At 41.4% G+C, this 24,308-nt stretch overlaps 1 protein-coding gene and 1 non-coding gene across 4 annotated transcripts in view; one reads left to right on the top strand and one right to left on the bottom strand.

The window, feature by feature from the left end:
- CEP128 (centrosomal protein 128) overlaps positions 1 to 15,842 on the bottom strand; it is a 345,267-nt gene extending 329,425 nt beyond the window's left edge. For 2 of the 3 annotated variants that reach the window (XM_070415562.1, XM_070415572.1), the window contains exons 1-2: positions 15,757 to 15,842; positions 13,775 to 13,930 (exon numbers count right to left, since the gene is read on the bottom strand). The gene's annotated coding sequence lies outside the window, so the exon portion shown is untranslated. Of the gene's footprint in view, positions 1 to 11,535; positions 11,608 to 13,774; positions 13,931 to 15,756 lie in introns of those variants that run through there. The other variant, XM_070415580.1, reaches the window with a different exon arrangement.
- A 1,320-nt stretch (positions 15,843 to 17,162) lies between these two features.
- Positions 17,163 to 17,269, top strand: LOC139000074 (U6 spliceosomal RNA). The gene has a single exon (XR_011469519.1). It is a non-coding gene; the product is annotated as a U6 spliceosomal RNA (small nuclear RNA).
- The last annotated feature ends 7,039 nt before the right edge of the window (positions 17,270 to 24,308 follow it).

Raw genomic sequence — 24,308 nt, 5'->3', positions numbered from 1 at the left:
CTAGAAATTAAGCATACACTGACTGAAATAAAGAATATTATACAGACTCCCAACAGCAGACCAGAGGGTCGCAAGGATCAAGTCAAAGATTTGAAATACGAAGAAGCAAAAAACACCCAACCGGAAAAGCAAAATGAAAAAAGAATCCAAAAATATGAAGATAGTGTAAGGAGCCTCTGGGACAGCTTCAAGCGTACCAACATCCGAATTATAGGGGTGCCAGAAGATGAGAGAGAGCAAGATATTGAAAACCTATTTGAAGAAATAATGACAGAAAACTTCCCCTACCTGGTGAAAGGAATAGACTTCCAAGTCCAGGAAGCGCAGAGAACCCCAAACAAAAGGAATCCAAAGAGGACCACACCAAGACACATCATAATTAAAATGCCAAGAGCAAAAGACAAAGAGAGAATCCTAAAAGCAGCAAGAGAAAGAAAATCAGTTACCTACAAGGGAGTACCCATACGACTGTCAGCTGATTTCTCAACAGAAACTTTGCAGGCCAGAAGGGAATGGCAAGAAATATTCAAAGTGATGAATACCAAGAACCTACAACCAAGACTACTTTATCCAGCAAAGCTATCATTCAGAAGTGAAGGCCAGATAAAGAGCTTCACAGATAAGAAAAAGCTAAAGGAGTTCATCACCACCAAACCAGTATTATATGAAATGCTGAAAGGTATCCTGTAAGAAGAGGAAGAAGAAGAAAAAGGTAAAGATACAAATTATGAACAACAAATACACATCTATCAACAAGTGAATCTAAAAATCAAGTGAATAAATAATCTGATGAACTGGTGATTGTAATAGAATCAGGGACATAGAAAGGGAATGGACTGACTATTCTTGGGGGGGGGGGGGGGGAGAAAGGGGTGTGGGGGTGAGTGAAGAGATTAGACAACAATCGTGCACCTATGGATGAGGACAGTGGGTGGGGAGTGAGGGCAGAGGGTGGGGTTGGAACTGGGTGGAGGGGAGTTATGGTGGGAAAAAAGAGTAACTAATGTAATAATCTGAACAATAAAGATTTAATTAATTAAAAAAAAATCAAAAAAAAATAAATAAATAAATTACAAAGACAAAAAAAAAAAAAAAAGAAGACTGGTAGAAAAACATCTATGTACGCTCAAGGAAAATCTTCATCATTCTTTTTAAATATTCAAAAGGAAAAAGTTCAGTTGGATTAAAAATCCATTCTCATTATCACAAGAAGTTTCAGCATGACATCTGTTGGGGGGGAAAGAGTTGCTAAATTTGAAGAATGATTGAAGAACTCTTAAAGAACAATTTTAAAAAACTGAATCACCCAAATTCTGATTAAAGGAGAGAAAAGTGTTTCCTTCAACTGGAGAAAAAGCAGAAAATATTCTCTTACTACCACCTTCTAGTACAACAAAACTTCTCATTGATCAGGAAGCAATAGCATTGATCTGTCTGCTTTTCAGACATTGAGCTTTCTCCAAGACTAGAGAGGACGAGGACAGGTGACCTTGGGTGAAAATCTCCAGAGTCTTAGAGAAAAGCTCTGGGTCTGAAACCAGATGGTAGAACTCTAAAAATACTTTATTTTGCTGTTCCCAACACATCAGTATTTAAAGGCATAAATATTGTTGCTTCTGCCTTAACGAGCCTTATAAAGATGACATACCGCCACCAGAGTGAGTAATGAAGCTCCTCAATTCGCTCCCACTGAGGAAAAAGTCCATCAAAAACAAATGCCCGTGTGCAAACCTGAACACTGTGAGCAGAGGGAGTAAAAGTGCATTTGGCCCTGTAATAAGAGGATTGGCAGTGAATCTGTACAAACTCAAGTCCACCTTTTCTGTTATTTGACCTAAAAGCCATCAGATTGTCCTCATTATAATGATGCATATTTGTATGTATGAGAGCTGTAATTTATTGATTCTCAAGTCTCTTTTCCTCAGAGCCAGTTTAAAACAATTAGAATTTGCAAGCTGTTCCATAAAAGATAAGCACCCAGCATCAAGGGTGACATTTTACAAAAGCTGACTAGTGCATGTTAAGTAGGTGATTACTTCTGTGGCCTCCAAGTGCCTCAGCCATCCCTGTCCAAGACAACCGTCCTCAAAGAACACGTTCAAGGTAATGATGTTGATATTTAAGGGGATCATAGGAGGTGGGGAGTGTATTTTAAGCTTAATCATTATCAAAGTTCAAATTTTAGAAGGCATTTCTCACTGTTTCAACAGCTGCAGGTCTTGAGAGCTTTGCCTCCTCCTTCAAGAGACAAAGTGAACTAGCCAGGAAAGGTTATCATGTACAAACAATTTTCAGTCATGCCTGGCTTCTTGATATCAATACTCCTCTGTAACTTAATCTCCTTAAACCCTTTTGGTAAGTTCATATAAGATCAAAATCAACGGCCAGTGAAGTCGATAGATAATATAATTCATAGGGGAAAAAATCAAAGAGATACATAATCCTGGCTGGGTGACTCAGTTGGTTGGAGCATCATCCCCTGCAGGTTTCGGGTTCAATTCCTGGTCAGGACACATACCGAGGTTGAGGGTTTGATCCCCGATCAGGGGTCCACTTGAAGGCAACTAATCAATGTTTCTCTCTGACATAGCTGTTTCTCCCTCTTTCTCTCCCCCTTTCTGTCTCTCTAAAATCAATAAAAAAAAAAAAAAACATATCTTCAGGTGATTAAAAGGAAAGAGAGAGAAACTTGAACATATTTGTGCATTCATTTACTCAATTATATCTGCATTAGAAATTAAAGATGAAAGTAAGTAAATTAAGTGACAGTCCTTGATGGGAGATAAAGAGCTGTAAAAGTGCTCTCTACAGGGAGCTAAGTACTACAACAAAACGCCAGAGCAGTGGGGTCAGGATCCTCCCACCCATCTGGAAGAGCATAAGTTTGACAAATAGATGAGACAAGGATAAGGGATCCAGTTAGAAAACTTCTTTTTCAGAAGAACTAGAGAAGGTACAAATAAGCAGAGCGCCTTGCATTCTTCCGTCAGGGAATGGATTTAAACCCATCTCCAGTACTGCTAAATGTCCCTGGGGTGGGGAGGGGTGACTGGGTAAAATCATCCCACTTTGAGACTTCTGACTTAGAGAATTAATGTTTTTAAATATATATATACACACACACACACACTAATAAAAGGGTAATATGCTAATTAGACCAGACATCTTCCAGATGACCGTCTAGACGTCCTTCCGGACACAGCCACTGTGGCGGGGCCGAGACAGAGGCAGTTAGGGGCGATCAGGCTAAAAGGTGAGAGTGGGTAGGGGGATCAGGCAGGCAGGGGAGAGCTGTTAGGGGCGATTGGGCAGGCAGGGGAGAGCAGTTAGAGTGATCGGGCAGGAAGACAGAGATGTTAGGGGCGACTGGGCAGTTGGACATCCCCCGAGGGTTCCTGGATTGGAGAGGGTGCAGGCCGAGCTGAGGGACCCCCCCTGCCATGCACAAATTTCATGCACCGGGCCTCTAGTACAATATAAAATCAAATCTAGTGTGTGTGTGTGGTGTGTGTGTGTGTGTGTGTGTGTGTGTGTGTGTGTGTATACACATGAAATTCGTGCATGGCGGGGTGGGGGGGCGTCCCTCAGCTCGGCCTGCACCCTCTCCAATCCAGGAACCCTCGGGGAATGTCCAACTGCCCAGTCACCCCTAACCTCTCTGCCTGCCTGCCCGATTGCTCTAACTGCTCTCCCCTGCCTGCACAATCGCCCCTAACAGCTCTTCCCTGCCTGCCTGATCCCCCTAACCACTCTCCCCTTTTAGCCTGATTGCCCCTAACTGCCTCTGCCTCAGCCCTGCCTCAGTGGCTGTGTCCGGAAGGACGTCTAGACGGTCATCTGGAAGATGTCTGGTCTAATTAGCATATTACCCTTTTATTATTATAGATGTTCCACTTATTCCTATTGCTGCCCTCCATGTCCTCCCTCTCTCTCTCTTACACACACACACACACACACACACACACCCTCTATCCTATGGGTGGAGCGGGTCAGGCTCAGCTCCCAGATGCACTTTGCTCCCCTTGCTCCAGCTCCTGAGTCCAGGGAAAAAGTCACAGGGACCAGTGCCCACCAAGCAGGGAGCAGAGGCATTTCTGGAAAAGGACAAGCAGCATACAAAATGACTCCTTATTCAGGCATGGAGAAAAAAATTAGTTGCTGCTCAGATAATTACATATGTGCCACTTGTTAAAGATCAGTGCAGTTTTAAAAGAAAGTTACTTAATAACCCCCTCCCTGTCTCACAAGCAGAATGACACAGATATTTTAGATTCATACACCCACACACACTTCTAAAATAAATGAGGCAGTTTACAAAATTAAGTAAAAAGTTTTTAAAAAGTCAAGATTAAAAATAACAACAAAAAACTCAAGAAAATTACAGAGAAATGGATGCTAGCAAACTTGAGATGGATTTATTACTTGTAGTTACACCCTGGAATTGGACTTTTGCATTTGCTATCCGATTGAAAATGAAAATGAAATATATACTACAATATTCTTAAAATAGCAGATACGAATAAAGTCCTCTGGGGCTACAGACAACCTCTACTGATTGTCCAAACTGCCCCAGGCTGGGCAAGAGATCAGCCTGGACAAAGATGGAGCTAGAATCCCGAGTTTCTGACACCACTTTGCTTAAATCAGAGGATGAAAACTGGAGGACTATAGACCAAACCCAGCTGACTAACATGTATTTGAAAATAACACTCACTATGTTATTTTAAAACACTAATTTTAAAACAACTAAATTTCATATAAAAATTCTAATTTCCAGCTTCTCTTGAAAAACCCAGAGATCTGGCAACACTGGGATGAATTTCCCCATGGCAACATGGACATAAATACCATGACTGCCTTGGAATTGGGCATGTACCTTCCTGTTGGCCCAAGTTCCTACTAGCTGCTTCACCCAGTGTGTTAACCGATTGGCCCCACTTACTAGCAAAGTTTGCAACCCTATTTTGAATAAAGAACCAAGACAAAGGAAGTTTACCTTTTTAAAGGAGTTTCCCTAGTTAAAAATGACCAATTTGATTGGGAAGAATTAATCAGGGTTAAATGCTTGAGATAGTTAACAACTTTGATATCAGCCATGCCTACTAACTCCAAAACCAGAACAAAATACCACTACAAACAGAAGGGCTTGATTTTAATCCATCTACTTAGAACGTTTTCCTACTATTATATATATCAAAAACTAAATTCAGATAAAAAATGTAGTACCTTTCATGATTTAGCTCCAATTCTTTACCCATCCCTACGTGCACTGCTCTCAGAGGTAGAGTTACCTGCCCAGGCCCCTTCCTCTGGCTCAGCTATGTGACCTGCTTTGGTCAATGGGATTCTAGCTAACGTGGCACAAGTGGAGTCATAAAAAGGTATTACACACTGGAACTTGCTTCCCTGCACTTCTCCCATCTCCAAGAAGACACGCCCAGGATATCCTGTTGGAAGGTGTGGGAATACATAGTTGCACCAGAGGCTTCCGGCTTAGGTCAGCAGACCAGGTGACCAGCCAGCTGAACCCAGATAAATAAGTGAGTCTAGTCATAATAAGCAGATAGCTTAGCTGACTAACTGTACAAGCAATAAAGTTACTATTGTACTAGAAACCTGGTGCATGAATTTGTGCACAGGTGGGGTCCCTAGGCCTGGCCAGCGATTAGGGCCGGACCGACAACTGGGGGGAGAGACAAAGGGAGGGACTGCAGGCCAATCGGGGCCTGCCAGCCAGGAGGAGGAATGGGGCATGGGAGGTTGGCCTCAGGCCCCTACGAGGGAACTGGTCCTCAGCCCCCTGGGAAAGGGGTCACATCCACCACCACCCACCCTGGTTCCCCATCCCAGCCCGGGGCCAAAGGTTCCGGCAGGGTCAGGAGAGGAGGCGACGGTCACCAAGCCGGGCACGGAAGGAATGGACGCCGGACGCTGAAGCTGCGGGCCAGCCGCAGGAGGTTGGCTGTGGGAGCGCACTGACCACCAGGGGGCAGCTCCTGCATTAAGCATCTGCCTCCTGGTAGTCAGCACACGTCATAGCAACTGGTCAACTGGTCATTCCGGTCATTCAGTCATCAGTCGCTTAGGCTTTTATATATATAGATGCCTTGTATGTTTTATTTGTTATGCAGCAAAAGCTAAGCGGTATATATATTGTGAACACTGAGAAAGAAGATACCTACCAAGAAGTTCTCCTAGTGGCTAATAGGGCTCAAATTTTAAAAACAGAGACTAGCAGCCATTTCTACACAAACTGCACTTCACACAGAAGCCTGCACTGAACTGCCTGCCTGCACTGTTTTTCTGTCTGCTGAGCCAGCCCTTATAAAGGAACTCTTGGAATCCTATTTCAACCAATGGGACTGAGGCTTCCCCCATCCAAACAGAGCTTACAGCTTCACTGACCAACATCAACATCTTCACTGACCAATCAGAGCAGCTCTTTTCTGACCAATCAGGAAAGTGCCTTTTGGACAAATCCAACTGCAAGGATCTGGAGTCCTTGTTTGCATGAGGACAGACCAATCAAGGTCGCAGGCAAGGACTTCTGTCTATATAAGCCAGCCCCCCTCTGGCTCTGAGAGTGCACCTTCCCTTTCCACCAAAGACTGATCCCTGGTTGAGATAAAACACCAAAGATATCTCTGTCTCACTGGAGCAGAGCTGAACAGACTAACATGGGCCAGAGAAGACAGGCACCAAACACAGAATGGGGAAGAGCAGACCAGCTCAGAGCTGAACAGACCAGCAAGGAACAGAGATCTCTAGCAGAGAGGGGCCTGGCCCCAGGTCCACCTCATAGGCTTGCTGTTTTCACGGCTAGGCTTTATCACAATTGAGCAGTTTTGCACTGAATAAAGTTTCCTTCTTCACCATACCCCAAATTGGGGATTCCTGTTGGCGTTGAATTGGCACCAATGATCATCTGTTGATAATGTAGTTTACTAATAAATCATTTTATTTGGTTCAGAAAAAATTTAATTTCCTGAAGTTTCCTCTAAAGACTACTCTCCTTGAGAAAACAAGTTGTTTTCAGACTGTCTTCTGGTCGTGAGGAGGGAGTGGGGAGGACAAATTCAAATTAGGATGCACAAAATGAGCATAAGCAATTGATATGACAAGTGACAGACTAGCAATTATTGAGAGAGAAAAACTAGGCAATCATAAATAGCAATTGGGGCTATTTAATCTACTCCCCATAACATTAACAGTTTCATAAGAAACAAGATGTTTCTTAAATATATTATAAAGCATAATACTTGTTTTTTCCCTCCTATTTTTTAAAGTAGAAACAGAAACTCCTCTTGACTTTCCTAGTGAAAAAACACCACTAAAAATTTTAAGAAAGGAAATATTTCTGACTGCTATTTATACCTCAAATTTGTATGTTGCTTTATAGCTTACAAAGCATTTTCTTTAGCACTTTCTCTTTTGACTTCCATTCAATCCTACAAAGTGGGTATAATTACAACTCTTTACTTTTACTGCTAAGAAAAACAAAGCTTTGAATAAAATACTTGCCCACCATTGCTTTGCTAAAAAGTTACAGTAACAGAACTAGAACCCATATCTTGTGTCTCTGAGCCAGTGCTTTTCCACTACATTTCTAGTAGCAGAACTGTGTAAATTCTAAATACATTGCCTAATCACTGAAATATTTTCTTTGTCCATCCCTGTCATATTTCTTATCACCCTCACTCCCCCAAGAAATGCTATTAAGGCCAGAGTATGTCATCCATATGTGCTTATCTACTTAGAACTAGAGATTTCTGTAATGCATACAAGATAATATGTAAATATGCTATAAATCCAACTTTCTACAACTATTTTAAGATGTCTTTTAAATAACCCTTTCTCTTGTTAAGAATATTTACCTCTTTCAGGCAGAAAAGCATTCTTTTTTTTTTTTTTTTTTTCAGAAAAATCATAAAACCTTAAATTTTATTTTTTAAATTGTATTTTCTTTTTGGTGTACACGTATTTTCTATTTCTCTTTTTCCTCCACTCTTTCTCAATTCCCATATTTCTTCCTTCCCCCATGCTTACTTTATATATTTAGATCTTTCCTTTTAACTCTTCTATAATAAAGGACTGAAATACATTTCAAGAGTTTTGTATTTCTTTTTTATCATTATTAAATTTATTGGGGTGGCATTGGTTAATAAGATTATATAGGTTTCAAGGGTACATTTCTATGATACATGATCTATATATTGCATTGTGTGCCCACCATCCAAAGTCAAACCATCTTCTGTAACCATATATTTGGTCCCCTTTATCCTTTACTAATTCTCCACCCCCTCTCCTCTGGAAACCACCATACAGTTGTCTGTGTCTATAAGTTTCAGTTTAATATCCCATATATGAGTGAAATCATATGGTTCTTAGGTTTTCTGGCTGACTTTATTTTGCTTAACATAATATCCTCAATTTTATTTCTTATTCTTAATTTTCAAAGTGGATAAACAGAATAATTGGCATATTCTTTTCAAAATATATAGACTTCTAAATTTTAAAAAAAAAGCTAATTGGAGTTCTTAACTTTGACCTCCCCATGAACTGTTTCCTGGAATGTTTTTAAATGTACATAAAAAATTTTTAAAGATATAGGATTATACAGAAATCCAATTATAATGAAATTGAATTATTGGGAGTAAATGGATGAGGACTGAAGAACCTCAATTTCAAAAACCTTCAAGAAACTCAAGTTGAATAATGCTGAATAACTAATGTTTCAATATCAGATTGTTGTATGACAATAACCCTACAAGGTCAGTACACTGTCATCATGATATATACCTAAGAGGCTTAAAGACGCTAAGAAAGGTACTCACAGCTACACAGCTACTGAGTAGCAGAGCTGAGTCTTGAACTTTCTCCAAGATCCAGATTTCTGACCATCTAACCGTACTCATTGCCACATGCACTACTCATAAATTTAGGACTTTTTCTCAACTCATTTCTAGCCACCAAGATGGTTTCTCTGACTTTTGAGTCTTTTCCTATACATTCCAACTCCACTGGCCACCTGATTGAATCTAGGCTCTTGAATCAGGAATTCAAGGCCCTCGGCAAGCCACTGTCTTAATAAAAGAACCACAGAAAACTTAAGGCCTACATTCAGCTATTACAGCAACTATTCTTCTCCCACTGCCACCCCTCATTAATGTCATTAGTTCTGGGTGGAATGCCTTCTGCTATCTAGTATTGCCACCTATTTAAACACTCACTTGTCCAGGCATAGCTCAAATAACACAATCTCAATGAAGCTGTCCACCTCTAGCCAGAAGTGATCTTTCCTTCCTCTGCATTTGTATAGCTCTATAATTATAGCAAGACATTTATGAAATGTCAAAATATCTGCATGAAATACAATTATTTGTGCCACAGAATTTTTTTAAATTTTTCTTTATGCTCACCTAAGGATATGTTTTATTGGTCTGAGAGAGAGGAAGAGAGAGAGAGAGAGAGAAACACCAATGTGAGAGAGAAACATCTATCTGTTGCCCCCACAGGCATCCAGACCAGGGATCAAGCCACAACCTAGGTATGTGCCCTGACAGGGAATCAAACCCAAAACTTTTTTGGTGTAAGGGATGATGCTGCAACCAACTGAGCCATCTGGCCAGGGCTGTCACAGAATATGTCATGTTCATTTTGTCATCAAACCTATGCTGGATTCACCACTTGGAACATTCTTTTCACTGTTTTCCCTTTGCTAACTTCTACTTTCCTTTCAAGTCTCAGCTCAAAGGAAACTTCCCCTAGAAAGTCTTCTTTCACTCCCCCCACCCCTACCCTGGACCAAGTATCCATAGTGGATACCAACTCAACACCGCCCAGAGATTGCTAACTGGCTATTTACTTGTCTGTCTTCACACTAGACTGGAAATCTTACCAGAGACTATTTATTTAATCCATGGTTGTATTTCAACACCTAGCATAGTTCCTGGCATGTAGTTGGAACATTTTTAAATGAATTTACAATTACATTTTCTTATTATCCTGTCTGATTAATCCAGAGATAAATTTCAAAGTACAGGACCTTGCAATTAGTAAATACTAATTAAATAATTGTTGGGTAAAATGATTCTTGTAGAAATGGCCTAGATTAATTATCTTATATCTTCAAACAATATGGATTAAACTGCAAAATAGTAAAATATGAACACTTGATAATATGTCCTTTATAGAGAAAACAAAGATAAACATTTCAAATCCATTTGAATAAATGTGTTAAAACAACTGAATCACACTTAGGCTTGTTTGAATTATTGCAAATCATTTAAATTCATTATTGTCATCTGCAGCTATCTGCACTCCTCAATTATTATTTGTCTGTACTATAAAGCACTACACTCCAAATTACTTAGGTTCTTTATCATCTAGGTCCATTCTCAGTACTCTTTCAATGTACCAATTGCTGCTCATAAGCAAACCCATTTCTTGCCAATTTAAAGCCTTCAGTCTCTCACCATCGAGCTTTTTCCTTTTTTCTACAATCTATAAAATTACTTATCTCACCTAGAGGGTATTATGGTAAGTGAAATAGTCAGCCAGAGAAAGACAAATACCATATGATTTCACTTATACGTGGAATCTAAAGAACAATACAAACAAGCAAACAAAACAGAAACAGACTCAAAGACACAGAGAACAGACTAATGGTTGCCAGAGGAGACGGGGCTGGGAGACTGGGTGAAAGAGGTGAAGGGATTGAAAAGTCCAGATTGCTAGTTACACAAAACAGTTAAGGGAATATAAAGTACAGCATAGGAAATATAGTCCAAAATATTGTAATAACTATGATTGGTGACAGGTGAGTACTGGAAATATCAGGGGGAATATTGTAAAGTATATGATTGTCTAGTCACTATGCTATACACCTGAAACTCATACAAAATAATACTGAATGTAAGCTGTACTTAAAAATAAACAAATAATTTTTTTAAACTGCTTATCTCTTCTTTCTTTAAAATAATAATCATCGTTCACTTCTTCCACAATGTCTCTCTTCTTCACTTATCTATTCATCCTGAGCACCTGTGTCATGGCAAACCCTGTGCACATTATAGATTCTAGATGTTCTTCAGCTAAATGGATACATATAAACACATATATGTCCATCTCCCAAACACCCACACACCAGCATTGTACTGATCGATGTTAAAGGTTACGTGAATTTCAGGGAGGACTGAATATCTGATAAGGACCTTGTAGCCTGTTAGGAACATTTACAATTATTGATAAAAAGATACTAGAAGCAAGGTTAGGGGGAAAGAAGGACAAACAGAAAAATATTCGCATTATATCGAAACCAAAGGATTCATCATCTCTCTAAAAAAATGATTTTAAAAGAACGGACCAGTACTAAAAGATGCAAAGGGTATATAAGCAGGCAATTCACAGAATACAAATGGCCCTAACAAGTATAGAACGTTCTTTATATTCCTAATCAAAAAATTGAAAATTAAAATAATAATATGATATGCTTGTTTATCTGTTTTGTACAAATTTAAAAAAAATAGCTCTCACCTCCAGGATTGACAAGGGCACACCTTGCTGTAAGAATATTAACTGAAATAGATAGCTTTTCTGGAGAACAATCTGGCAAGACAAGTAAAAAATAAGTAATATGCATATGTTTTGACCCAGATAGTCTACTTCTATGTACAGGGTAGGGCAAAAGTAGGTTTATAGTTGTAAGTATGCACAACAGAGTTTATTCTTATATTATTATTTATTAATTATTGTATTATTTTCCATACAAGCAACTATAAACTTACTTTTGCCCCACCCTGTATATTATCCTAGGAAAACAAAAGATGTTTAAGATGTATGTATACATTTCATGTGTATATGTAGAAAGAGTTTAATTGCAGAATTAAAATAGTAAAAAAGAAAATAAGAAAGAATTACAAATCTACTGATAAGGGATACATTAAATATAGTCATTTGGAATATTATGTAGCAGTTAAAAGAGAGATTGTAGAATTTTATGTACTGACATGTAATACTACATTATTGCAACAAATAAATACACACTACAGAATAACATGAATATATTGAAACATTTCATATTAGAATCAACCCAGTATACTACATGGATACCACTGAATCGACTCTAGATTATTTTTATATTATTCCCAAATATGTCAAGATTACATCTGAGAATTTGTGATTATATGACCTTATCAGGCTCTTCCAGCTCTAAAATTCTTTAATTCTGAGAACTTTGTGCAGCATAGATCTTGGACAGTGTTTTTACAAGGCCCCAATGGGTCTCCTATATAGGTTTAAGTGTCCCTTATCAAAATCCTAAAAAGTGTCCAGAGTTTTACCTCTACATCTGAAAACTTGAGTTCTTAATACTACATCCTCCATTATCAATGACAATTCATGCTGAATATGTTCATTTTACAGTAATCACGAATTATAACTCTTTTACCTCAATAATAATGTAAGAACCATTATATCTTGAATAAACTAAGATAATAAAACCCTTTGAATATTTAAAGAGATAAATAGCCCATCTCCCTTCCTCTCTGAAATCTATAATAAAAATATATTTTTCTGAATAAATAGATAAAAGATAAATAACAGTAAAATTTGCTTATATGGTACTCTTAATCTAAAAATCTGACTGTCAATCAAATCCCACTGAGGGCAATCTTAGACAGCAATGGCACCTCTTCATACTGGGCAGGACTGAGATTTGTAGAAAGAACACCTGGGAATGAAAACCACTCTTTGGGCTCCAGAATCCCCAGCAAATCGCATGTACCATCTGAGCTTCAACTGTCTCATTTGTAAAACAAAGAATCCTATATAATAAAAGCGTAATATGAAAATCGACCAAACCGCTGAACAGCGGAACGACCATCCGGACGACCATCCAGACAACCATCCGGGACCATGCTATGACACCCACTGGCGCCAGGCCAGCCAAGATGGATGCGATGCTATTGGTCGGAGGCCCAGCCATCGCCCCATGATCGCCCCGCAGAGGAAGACCCAGGCCACTGGCCTGCAGAGCGATCAATGGGGGCCTCCACAATCACCCCAAAGAGGGAGGCCCAGACCACCGACTGGTGGGCTGTGGCGGGTGGACGGGGCCTCCCTCTGTGAGAGAAGCCCAGGTCCCGGGTGCCAGCAGCCAGGGGAAGAAAGGCCTACTCTTGTACAAATTTCATGTATTGGGACTCTAGTAGCATAATAACGTCCAGCCAGCATGGCTCAGTGATTAAGCCTCTACTATGAACCAAGAGGTCATGGTCGATTCCTAGTTAGGGCACATGACCAGGTTGTGGGCTCAATCCCCAGTAGAGGGTGTGCAGGAGGCAGCTAATCCATGATTCTCTCTCATCATTGATGTTTCTATCTCTCTCTCTCCCTCTCCCTTCCTCTCTGAAATCAATAAAGATATTTTTAATAAGAATAGTATAATAAAAATATTATATATATGTCACATATATATATATATGTCACATATATATATATGTCACATAGAAGGTTTCTATTACTGTGCCTGGGACAAAATAGGTTCTCAAATACTTGTCTAATGGAAACAATTGCATCATTGTTGTTTTTGTTAAGGTATCTAGTCTGTCCCCTTGAATTTTTATAACTCTCACGCACAACCATTCTATTTAACTTTTATGCTACATGTTAGAAAGGGACTTCTTGCCTCTCAAAAGCTTATTTGTTGACATACTCTTTTCCACTACAAATATGCAAAAATGTGTTTAGAAACACAGGGAGAAAGCATACTTACAAAGCACACCCCCAAATCTCCGTGTTGCTCTCCACTGAGCTCAGTGCTCTTCTTAGGCACATATGTCTGCCTCCTATCATTTCTTCATGAGGTTCAGGGCAAGAGGCCTAGTCAAGTAGATAATCTTTGGTTGCCCCTATATTTTCCCCAAACCACCTACAGATAAATGAAACAAGGATTAAAACACACCTACAACTTTAAATTTTTTAAAGAAATAAAAGATGAAAATAAGCTCACCCTCACTATATACAGTTCATGGCATATCAGAGAACAGAGAAAATGCTCCTTGGGTCATGCAAAAGCCCCAGCGAACTCAAAGGAACTCTTCCCATCCGAGTGCCCAACCAACATACTCCTCACGTGTTACTTCCGCCCATGCCTGGTCATCCCTAGGGCTGGCCAGATCATGCAATTGTAGCCCAAGTCCACCTAAAAGTACTCTCTCTTTCAGCATGGCTATCAGAGGGTAAACTAAGTCAAGTTATTAATTTAACATGATACTTCTGAATTTAATGACCCAGTTGAATTTCTAAGCCAGTTAAGGAACTATATATGCTAGTACGCCTAAACGATATATTTCATAAGCTGCCCAGTACCACCCACATTTAGTACTGCAATTAAATAAGTAACCATAAAATGCCTTTGGTTGTAAGAAAGTCTGTGGACAGAAATATTTTCAATTCTTTGTGACTGCTTTTAAAGCAGTCTGTAGGAATCCACAGGAAGTATCCAGAGAACTAGTAGTTGTCACATAAGAAGACCTGGGACTACATCTATAAACCACTTCAAGAAAAAGTAAAAAACTATTCTGGAAAAGTTCATCAAAATAAACTGTGGAGAGCTCCAAACAACACAGGTCTTGCAATGGCAGAGCGGACACGCTGAGAGCACTCGGGTTTTACGCATACTTCACTCTTCTAACAAAGCATAATCTTCACCCCCTGGGCTGGGTCACAGACACACCCCAATTTCTCTGTGCCAATATGAAGCTGCCAAAGTTTTCACCTTGAATCTACACTGTGCAATACAGTAGTCACTCCATACGTGGCTACTGAGCTCTTGAAATCTGCCCAGTTTGAGTTCACAGGTGCTGTAAATATACAATGCAAGATTTTGGACACTTAGAAACATTAAAAACATATATACATTTAAGGCTGTAAAATGCCTCAATAAGTTTCCATATTGACTACATGTTGAAATGAAAACATTTTGTATATAAATAAATTGTTCTAAGTAAACTATTAAAATTAACATCACCAGTTTCCTTTTTACTGGTACAATGTGGATACTGGAAAATTTAAACGTGTGGGGGGGGGCGGGGGCTAACATAATATTTCTATTTGACGGCACTGTTCTGCATAGTTAGTAAATATAAATAACAAATACTGAGCAATTCCAATGTGCCAGGCCCTGTGTTAGATACTTTGCTTCATACTTGGAACAACGTTACAGTGCAGTCCCACAAGGAGCCTGCGGAAGCCACTGAGCCCCATCAAACCGATCACAGTTGCAGCTGGAATTCAATGTCAGATGTTTCTAAGAAATAACTCATATCACAGGCAGCTAACGTTGGGGCAGCTCCCATGGTGGCACAGGAGAGGCCGATACAGCGATACAGCGCCTGTGACTAGAGAACAGGTACAAAACGGCCAGCTCTATCCCAGGCCAGGCGAGTCACCTCCAAAATGAGGCCGAGCTCCTTGACAGCTCAGGACATGCCGCTCGCAAAAGGAGGACCAGGAAGTTCAAATTCCCTGAATAGCTTGGCACATACCTGGCTGTGGATGCCCATGCGGAGGGGGTCGCAGGCCGGGCACCCCGCCTCTCCCCACCCTGGCGCTCACGTTACCAAGCCGCGGCCCCACCCCACATCTCCGCGCGGCCAGTGTCCCCACCCCTGGGACAAGGAGAAGTGGGACTTAAAACGTCTACACGACAGGGAAGTGGCAAAGAAAGGGCCAGAGGCGGTGGCGGGCAAGTACCTGAGATTGAGAGCCCAGGTCCTTAATGCCGGATCATCGCCGAGGCCCCACCCGGCTCCCACGGCCACCTGTGACCGAGAAGGTGCAACTGACCCGACGCGGCGGCGCAACCGACTGAGCTGTGCCCAGACTGGCAGCTATGGCAACTTGAACTAGCCGCCCAGCCGCAGCGAGAGTACAGGACCCTACTGGTGCCGCTTGGCCCTCTGGGAGTTGTAGTCCGCATCATCCTCTAAAGCAATGAGTTACTAAGGGACTCGGCCTCTAAAAGAAACTGCAAGTCCCAGGATGCCAAACGACTGTCTTCGGGTGACTTTCCCGGAAGAAGCAGGATTCGTTGGCACCTGAGGCCCTAGGACGCGCCCTCTTTCCCTGTTTTGTTTTTTTAAAGGGCCAGAAGCGTATATTGAAGACAAACACCAGCTAGCGAGAGAGCTGCCTTGGCCCAGACTGTAATTTAATCAGAAAAGTCTAAGATATTTCCTTTACTTAAAAAAAAAAAAAATCAAAGTAGTTGCAATACTAACATAAACTATATTTTTGTTACTCCTTGGGGAACAGGCAGGTGTAATTTCCAGCAGAGAAATGTTAAAATCCCCTTAATGTAATAATACCAGAGTCCAATGTCTTGTGGTTCACAAATTCTAAGATCCGGAAAGGAAACAGAAGATTATCTAGTCACACCTTTTAGGCCTGGAAAAAGTAAGTTCATTGATGACAAATTAAAAGTGGAATTTGAGAATGTCACTTCAAAACTGCTGCCAGGGTGTCATCTCTCCGCTTACTGTGGAACCTGAAAGAGACATAGTCCACTCAGAGAAGTCGGTTTCAATAGCGAAAAGTAATTTTAAAAACCTCAACAAGGAACTGAGCTTTGGAAAAGCTAAGAAGAAGTGAAAATCCAAATTCGTCACGAAGAAGGTCATTTCCTTCTGCTGTTGATGCGTTCCTCCTCAAGGCTAAAGTCAAGTTTTACTTTATCTGTGAAGCTTTCCTGGCTACACAGATAAAGCAAGATCACTTAAACGACGTGGGTTCCCTATTCTGATCATTGTGTGCTGAAATTATCCATTTCCCTGTTGGTACTTACATTAGATTCTAAGCCTTTCAAACACAGGGACCTAACCTGTTAAAATTTCAATCCTCCCTTCTCTCTCTCTCTCTCTCTCTCTCTCTCTCTCTCTCTCTCTCCTTCCCTCTCACACACACACATTAATAATTATGATCTATTATATCATATTTGATATATCAGAAGCATTAAAATATTTTTCCTGGATGGCCAATACTGTGAGGTAGATGTTATTTTATAACCGGTTTGAACATAAGATGATTATTCTAAGGACATACCTATGTATTTGCATCTGTCTTCACGTTGCTTGCTCACAGCTGTATTCAAGAATACACTCATGCTCGCTTCGGCAGCACTTATACTACAATTGGAATGATACAGAGAAGATTAGCATGGCCCCTGCTCAAGGATAGCATGCAAATGCATGAAGCGTTCCATATTGAGAAGAAAAGAAAAGAAAAGAAAAGAAAAGAAAAGAAAAGAAAAGAAAAGAAAAGAAAAGAAAAGAATACACTCCACCGGACACAAATGTTAACATAAATAGGAACAGTCATTAAATTGCCTCATGCACATGCAGAAGCATTAGAGTACCTTTATTTGTTTACATTTTAATTTTTCAAAACAATTGTACTAAAAAAAAAACAATTGTACTCATTCATTTAATTCAGCAAATGTATGCTGAATCTTTCTAGGATCCAGACATTATTTTAGACACTTGAAATGTAATGAAAATGAGGAGAATAACCTAGTTTCTGCCCTCATGTTGCTCAGAGTCAAGAAAATATGAAGAGCAGTGCCAAGAGAAAAGGGATTCCTGAGTGGGAATGTGATAAGAAACAGAGAAAAGAGTCCCAGAATGGAGAGTTGGAGATTTCGGGGCCTGGGGGTGCGATGCAGACCTGAAGGTGTTGGGGGAAAGCCCATGTCCATAGACTGTTCAGCTTCTACTCAAGCAAGTACTATTCATAGTCTGGACCTAGCTGTCCGCCCATTGGCGTGAAGAGAAGACAGCCTGCATTTTGCCCACTGGTTGTCCAGCACAAGTAGTAACCATCTGTTCCATTCCACATTGTTCCATCTAGCCACTAGATGGCCAAGCCTCCTTGTAATATCACCAGACAATTATAAGGGATAAGAAGGAAGACAGAGCACCAAATTGGGATGCTATGGGTAAGGTTAAAGAGAAATCTCCAACATCCTAATTGGAACTACGCAAAATTCTCTCTGAACCAAAGCACAAAATGATCATAAATGGTTGTTAACTCTTCCTGCATCAACTTTTCAAGCTAACTGAAAATCTAGGAAAGTTAAAATAGAAGACAAGATGTTGCAAAGATGGTATTGCCAACTACTCAAGGAATCATCTTCAGCTATTCATGTGTGCCATTGATCCCATAATATTCTTTTCAGCAACACACTTATTAATTATAGGTATATGTCACTGTCAAGAGCATCACAAATGTAAAACACAGCAATTTGTTTGCATTTAAGTCAAAATGAATAACTATTAATGCACAAATCCAAAACCATACAATATTTTTATTATAGCTAACTCAGATAGCCTATGCTCCACTGTAATGGGTACCTTTGTGGGGGCGTGGTGGGGAGAATAAAACACAGAGTAATGCCATGCTAAATACCACTTTCTGATATCTGGACCATGCTAACAATTCTTCTACAAGAAGGAAAATGTAATGTTCTTAAGCCATTCTCATTCATCTGTTATATTTAAAAGCACTTTTGTGTTTAATGGATCAGAATGCAAACACTTTTCTCTTACTTAAACTGATTGATCTTCTCATCCCATGCTTTTATTTGCCCCAGTTTCAAAGTTAGGCTAAGGAAAGAAAAGTGCCTTACTGATTATCATAGCAATTTGTTGAGAAGGTTATTAAAATATTAGAGGCCCAGTGCACGAATTTGTGTACAGGTGGGGTCCAGCCAACCCAGCCCCAATCGGGTCAGAATGGGGCCAGGCCTGTAGGGAGGAGGAGATGGCAGGATGTTGGCCAACCGGTCTGCCCCAATCAGGCAGATCAGGGTCGGGCCAGCTGCGGGGAGGGACCGTGGGTGATTGGCCGGCAGGCCCTGCCCCAGATTGGGGTGGGGGAGGCCAATCAGGGGTCATTGGCCAGGGGAGGGGCCGTGGGAGTTTGGCCAGCAAGCCCCACTTCCGATTGGTGTGGGGGGGGGGGGGGTGATCGGGGACAGAGCTGGTGGGGGAGGGGCCTCAAGCCGACTGGGGTGGTGGGGACACATTGGGGGTGAGGCCAGGCAGGGGGAGGGGCTTCATGCAGTTGGCTGGCCGGCCCTGCCCCCTATTGGGGTAGAGGGGGCAATCAGGGGTGGGGTTGGCCAGGGGGAGGGGCTGTGGGCCGATCGGGGTGATGGGGGCCCATCATGGGTGGGACCAGCCAGGGGAAGGGGTTGCAGGAGATTGGTCAGCTGACCCCACCCCCAGATCGGGCCGGTTCTCTGGCCGCAGTGGCGTCATAGCGGCCGGTAGTTCTGGTCGTTACAGTGTTTCAGTCACTGGCTTTTTTTGTATATAGATGGTTACCCTGAAGATTTGGTCCATTTTCCTGAAATGAAACAGGTAAGCATGGAAGGTTTTGCCTACATTATGACCACCACTAAGCCAATTTCATGTTGCCTAAGTCTTGATTAAAATGTTACAGATTTTTGGCATACCACTTATGTTCCCAGCAAAGATGGAGTAGCATAGAAGCAGAGAGCAGACATTCCCTGCACCCAGAATTTTAAAAAAGTAAAAAGAAACCACTAGCCAGCATGGTTGAGCCAGTTGACCTATGAACCAGGAAGTCAAGGTTCAATTCCAATCAGGGCACATGCCTGGGTTTCAGGCTTGATCCCTAATGGGGAGCATGCAGGAGACAGCCGATCAATGATTCTCTCATCATTGATGTTTCTATCTCTCTCCCTCTCCCTTCCTCTCTGAAATCAATTAAAAAAAAAAATATTTTTTAAAAAGAAAAAGGGCCAAAACCGGTTTGGCTCAGTGGATAGAGCGTCGGCCTGCGGACTGAAGGGTCCCAGGTTCAATTCCGGTCAAGGGCATGTACCTGGGTTGCAGGCACATCCCCAGTGGGAGATGTGCAAGAGGCAGCTGATCAATGTTTCTCTCCCATCGATGTTTCTAACTATCTATCTCTCTCCCTTCCTCTCTGTAAAAAATCAATAAAATATATTTTTTTAAAAAAAAGAAGAAAAAGGACACAGACAAAACATATGAAACAATGCTTTTTAAGACAATAGACATTATATAAAGGCCAGTGATTTCCTAACAGACAGGAAAGAAACAACATGAGCCTTGTGATCCCCACAACTTCCTACCTTGAGAGAATTTCCAGGCCATGGCTCAAGGAGAAGGAATGCAGGCAGAGCTCAGTGGATGCTTTGAGTTGACAAGACAGAGATGAGAGTTTGTGAAAACCAATGTAGATGGACAAAGTAACAAAGAGAAGAGAGCTACATACAGAGAAAACTCTAAAGAACTAGGGAACGTCTCCTTGGAATATTCAGATGAATACGTGAAGAAACTGAGGCTGGAGAAGGAAGCATCTAACAAGACTGGGGAGGAGAAAGTACCTGTCACTCACACAGGGCCAGGAATAATGATTATTTCCGCCAGCCGGATGGAGACACCTCTTAATTCATGTAGTATTATGTAGAGCGCTCAGAAGAGTCTTGCCTCAGGAGGGAGGAGTAATTGGTGCTAGATTAAATGCTATTCCCATCCCACCTGACAAGCCTTGAAAGCAACACCCCAAAATATCAAACTATTTCCAAGTAATTTTCCCAGATCTGATAACAAATCTCAAAAAATATTTCTATGAAAACAAATAATCCAGTACCCAAAGAGGTGAAATTTACAATGTCTACAATCCAAATAAAGATTACCAGGCATGCAAAGAAGAAGAAAAATGCAACTCATTTTAAGGAGAAAAATCAACCAATTGAAACTTACCCAGAACTGGTAAAGATATTAGAGTTATCAAACAGGGACATTGTTAAGGGTTGAATTGTGTCCCCTGAAAAGATAACTTGAAGTTCTAATACCTGGATTGTGACTTTATTTGGAAACAGGGTGTTTGCAGATATGCAAGTTAAATTGAGGTCATGCTGAATTAATACGGGCCCTAATCCAGTGACTGATGCTTTCATGGAAAGAGGGAATTTAGAGCAGAGACACAAGAGAGAATACTGTGTGATGACAGAGGAGAGACTGGGGTGATGCGAACCAAGGATACCAAGGACTGCTGGCAACTATCAGGAGCTTGGAAGAGGCAGGGAAGGAATCGCCCTTAGAACCTTCAGAGGGAGCCATGATCCTGCCAACAGCTTAATTTTGGACTTCCAGCCACCAGAACTGTGAGTGAATTCATTTCTGTTGCTTTCAGCCATCAAGTACGTGGTACTTTGTTACAGTAGCCCTAGGAGTCTAACACAGACATCAAAAGTGTTTTAGATGTCAAAAGTTACATAGAGACAAGGGAAATATGAAAAAGGCCCAAATTGAACTTCTAGACATGAACATTTCACCTGACATAAAAAATATACTGATGGAATCAATGTCAGATTAACTATTTCAGAAAAAAAAGAATATTGAATTTGAAGATATAAAAAAAGAAACTATGCAAAATGAAAAAGAGAGAAAATTAATTTGTAATTTAAAAAAGCATCAATGAAACAAAACCAAAAAAAGCATAAATGAGCTTTTTTGCAAAACAACTTTAATTAGCCTAATATAAGTGTAATAATTGGAAAGAGTAGAGAGACATTAGGGGACATAAAAAATAAATGGAGAAATAATGGCAGAAATTTTTCCAAAATTGATGAAAACCATAAATTCACCCTAGCAGTATAGCTGAGTTGGTTGGAACATCGTCCTTACACCAAAAGATAGTGGGCTCGATTCCCAGTCAGGGCACACACCCAGGTTGTGGATTCAGTCCCCAATAGGGGTTGTTCAGGAGGAAGCTAATGGATGTTTCCCTCTCATTGATGTTTCTCTCTCTCTCTCTGCCTCCCTTCCTCTCTCTCTAAAATCAATAAAATATCTTAAAAAAATAACCATACATGCAAAAATTCAAGAACCTCAAAATACTGCACAAGAAATATAAAGAAAGTACATCAAAACACATGATAATCAAAGTACTTCCAACCAGCGATAAGTAGTCTTAAAAGCATTCTGAGGGAGAAAAAAGCATGTTGCAAAAGAAAATAATGACAGAACATTTGTCCTTGGAAATAATAAGATAGTGGAGCAATATTTTTAAAGTACTGAAAGGAAAAAATACTTTCAATCTACAACTCTGTACCTAGTAATGCTATTCTTTAAAAATGAAGGCAAAATTAATACTTGTTCGGACACAAAAAAGATGGAATAATGCATATCCAACAGATCTGTACCACAAGAAATGTTAACAAAAGTGTTCAAAGTAAAAGCAAGATTATGTCTTTTTTTAATTGATTTGAGAGAGAGAGAGAGAGAGAGAGAGAGAGAAACATTGATGTGAGAGAGAAACATCAATCAGTTGCCTCCTACACGTGCCCCAACCAGGGATTGAACCCACAACATGGATATGTGCCCTAACTTGGAATCAAATCCACCTTTCAGTGTACTGAGTGATGCTCCAACCAACTCAGCCACACTGACCAGGGCTGTTTTTTGTTTTGTTGTGTTTTGATTTTTAATTGAAAAACTAGAGGCCTGGTGCACAAAATTCGTGTGTGGGTATAGTCCCTAGGCCTGGCCTGTGATCAAGGCCATCTTCCCCAGCTGCCCACAGCCAGCCCCACCCCCGCCGCCACCCACCCCCGGTTCCCTGTTCGCCATCGGGTGATCAGTGCCTGACGGCCAGGGGAAGGTACTGAGAGGTTTGCTGTTCCTGCCCGCTTGCCGGCCCCACCGCCGCCATGGGTGGCCATCAGGCGATCAGAGCCTGCTGGTCAGGGGATGGGACCAAGAGGTGGTCAGTGCACCTCATAGTGACTGGTCCAGCAGTCGTTCTGGTCATTTTGCCATTAGGGTCAATTTGCATTTTACCTTTTTATTATATAGGATTACTATATTGGATAGTATTCCACTGAATGGATGTATCACTGTTTACCCATTGCCTAGTTGAGGAACACTTGGGTTGTTTCCAATTTGGGTTAATTATGAATAAAGCCCTAAAACCATTGAAATATACAAATTTTTAACATACAGTCCAATGAATTTAGAAAAAAAAATTATGCATTCTCTTACCTCCAGTCTAATTAAGATATAGAACATTTCCATAACCCTGGTGAGTTCTCTCCTATCTTTTTTGAATCAGTCTCCCCTAAATAGTGTTCTGATTTCCATCACTATAGTTCCCCCCCTTCTGTCCCAGAAAGTCATATAAATGGAATTACACAGTACGTGAAGAATTGATGTTCTTTTCATCCCAAGAAGAATTAGTAAGTAATTGAAGGCTTTTAAGAAGGAAATTGGCACAATCTGATTTATATTTTAAATTATTATTTTTGGCTACTGTGTGAAGAATGGTAAGTAGATGATGGTGTGCCACTTAAGTGTTATTTTTCTTCCCATCTTTTGGGGGGGGAGGGGAGGGCGGGGGAAGCGGGGCTATATGACGCAATAAAATTCCAGGCAGTCCAGAATTTACCTTCAGGCTTCAAGCCAGGTCGCAAGGCCGGCTCCAGAGCACCAGAACTGTTCCTGCCATTCCCGGTTCTCCCCAGCAGATGGCCCCAGAGCCTAGTTCCCGGCCCGCCTCGCCAAGTCCACCTGCTGCAATGTGAGCTGACGCCGCCAGGTGACTCCTCAATACAATTTCTGTGCAAAGCGGTCCGGTTTGCGCTGAAGTTGGGGAGCAGAGAGGGTCCGCCAGAGGTATTGCGCCCCGGCTTCTCCGCACCTCAGGCTGGCATCCTCAGAGGCACCTTAGGCCAGAAGGATCTTGACCCGCGTCTGCCCTGGACCGTGCATTTTGCGGGGAGTTTTCTCTGGAGTGCGTGCGAGCCTTGGAGAAGAAGGGGGAACGGGGGAGAGGGGTCCGACAGGCAGCGCTTTTAGGAGTCTACCCACGGGAAAAGGTGGCCCACTGGACTTACGACAAGGAAAGGAGGGGGCTTCTGAACTAGGCTTTGGAAAGAGCTAATGGAAGGAACGCGCGAGGCTGGCTGGAAAGCAGGGTGGAGACAGCAGGGACTGGTGTTAAGTGTCAGGGAACAGACAGAGCGGGCTGCGTGGCTCAGGGCTAGGAAAGTAAAGCCAATAGGCTTGTTTGCGTGGAGAGTTGCCTAGGGAAACAGAACACTTGAGAGCCTCTTCTTTGCCCTCTCCAGCCTCCTGTTTGGTGCTGAAGTCACAACCACCAGGAGTCCTCTTTCTCCCACTCCTCCCTCTCTCCTTCAGCACGGGGAGCCGGGAGCGCAGAGGGCTGAGAATGAGGCGATAGTGGAGGAAGAAGAA

Source organism: Myotis yumanensis, unplaced genomic scaffold (genome assembly GCF_028538775.1).
Source record: "Myotis yumanensis isolate MYYU_CA2020_CCGP unplaced genomic scaffold, mMyoYum1.0.hap1 SCAF_1, whole genome shotgun sequence".
NCBI lineage: Eukaryota > Metazoa > Chordata > Mammalia > Chiroptera > Vespertilionidae > Myotis > Myotis yumanensis.
The sequence above is the reverse complement of the archived record's forward strand: the minus strand, read 5'-3'. Positions and strand labels throughout refer to the sequence as shown.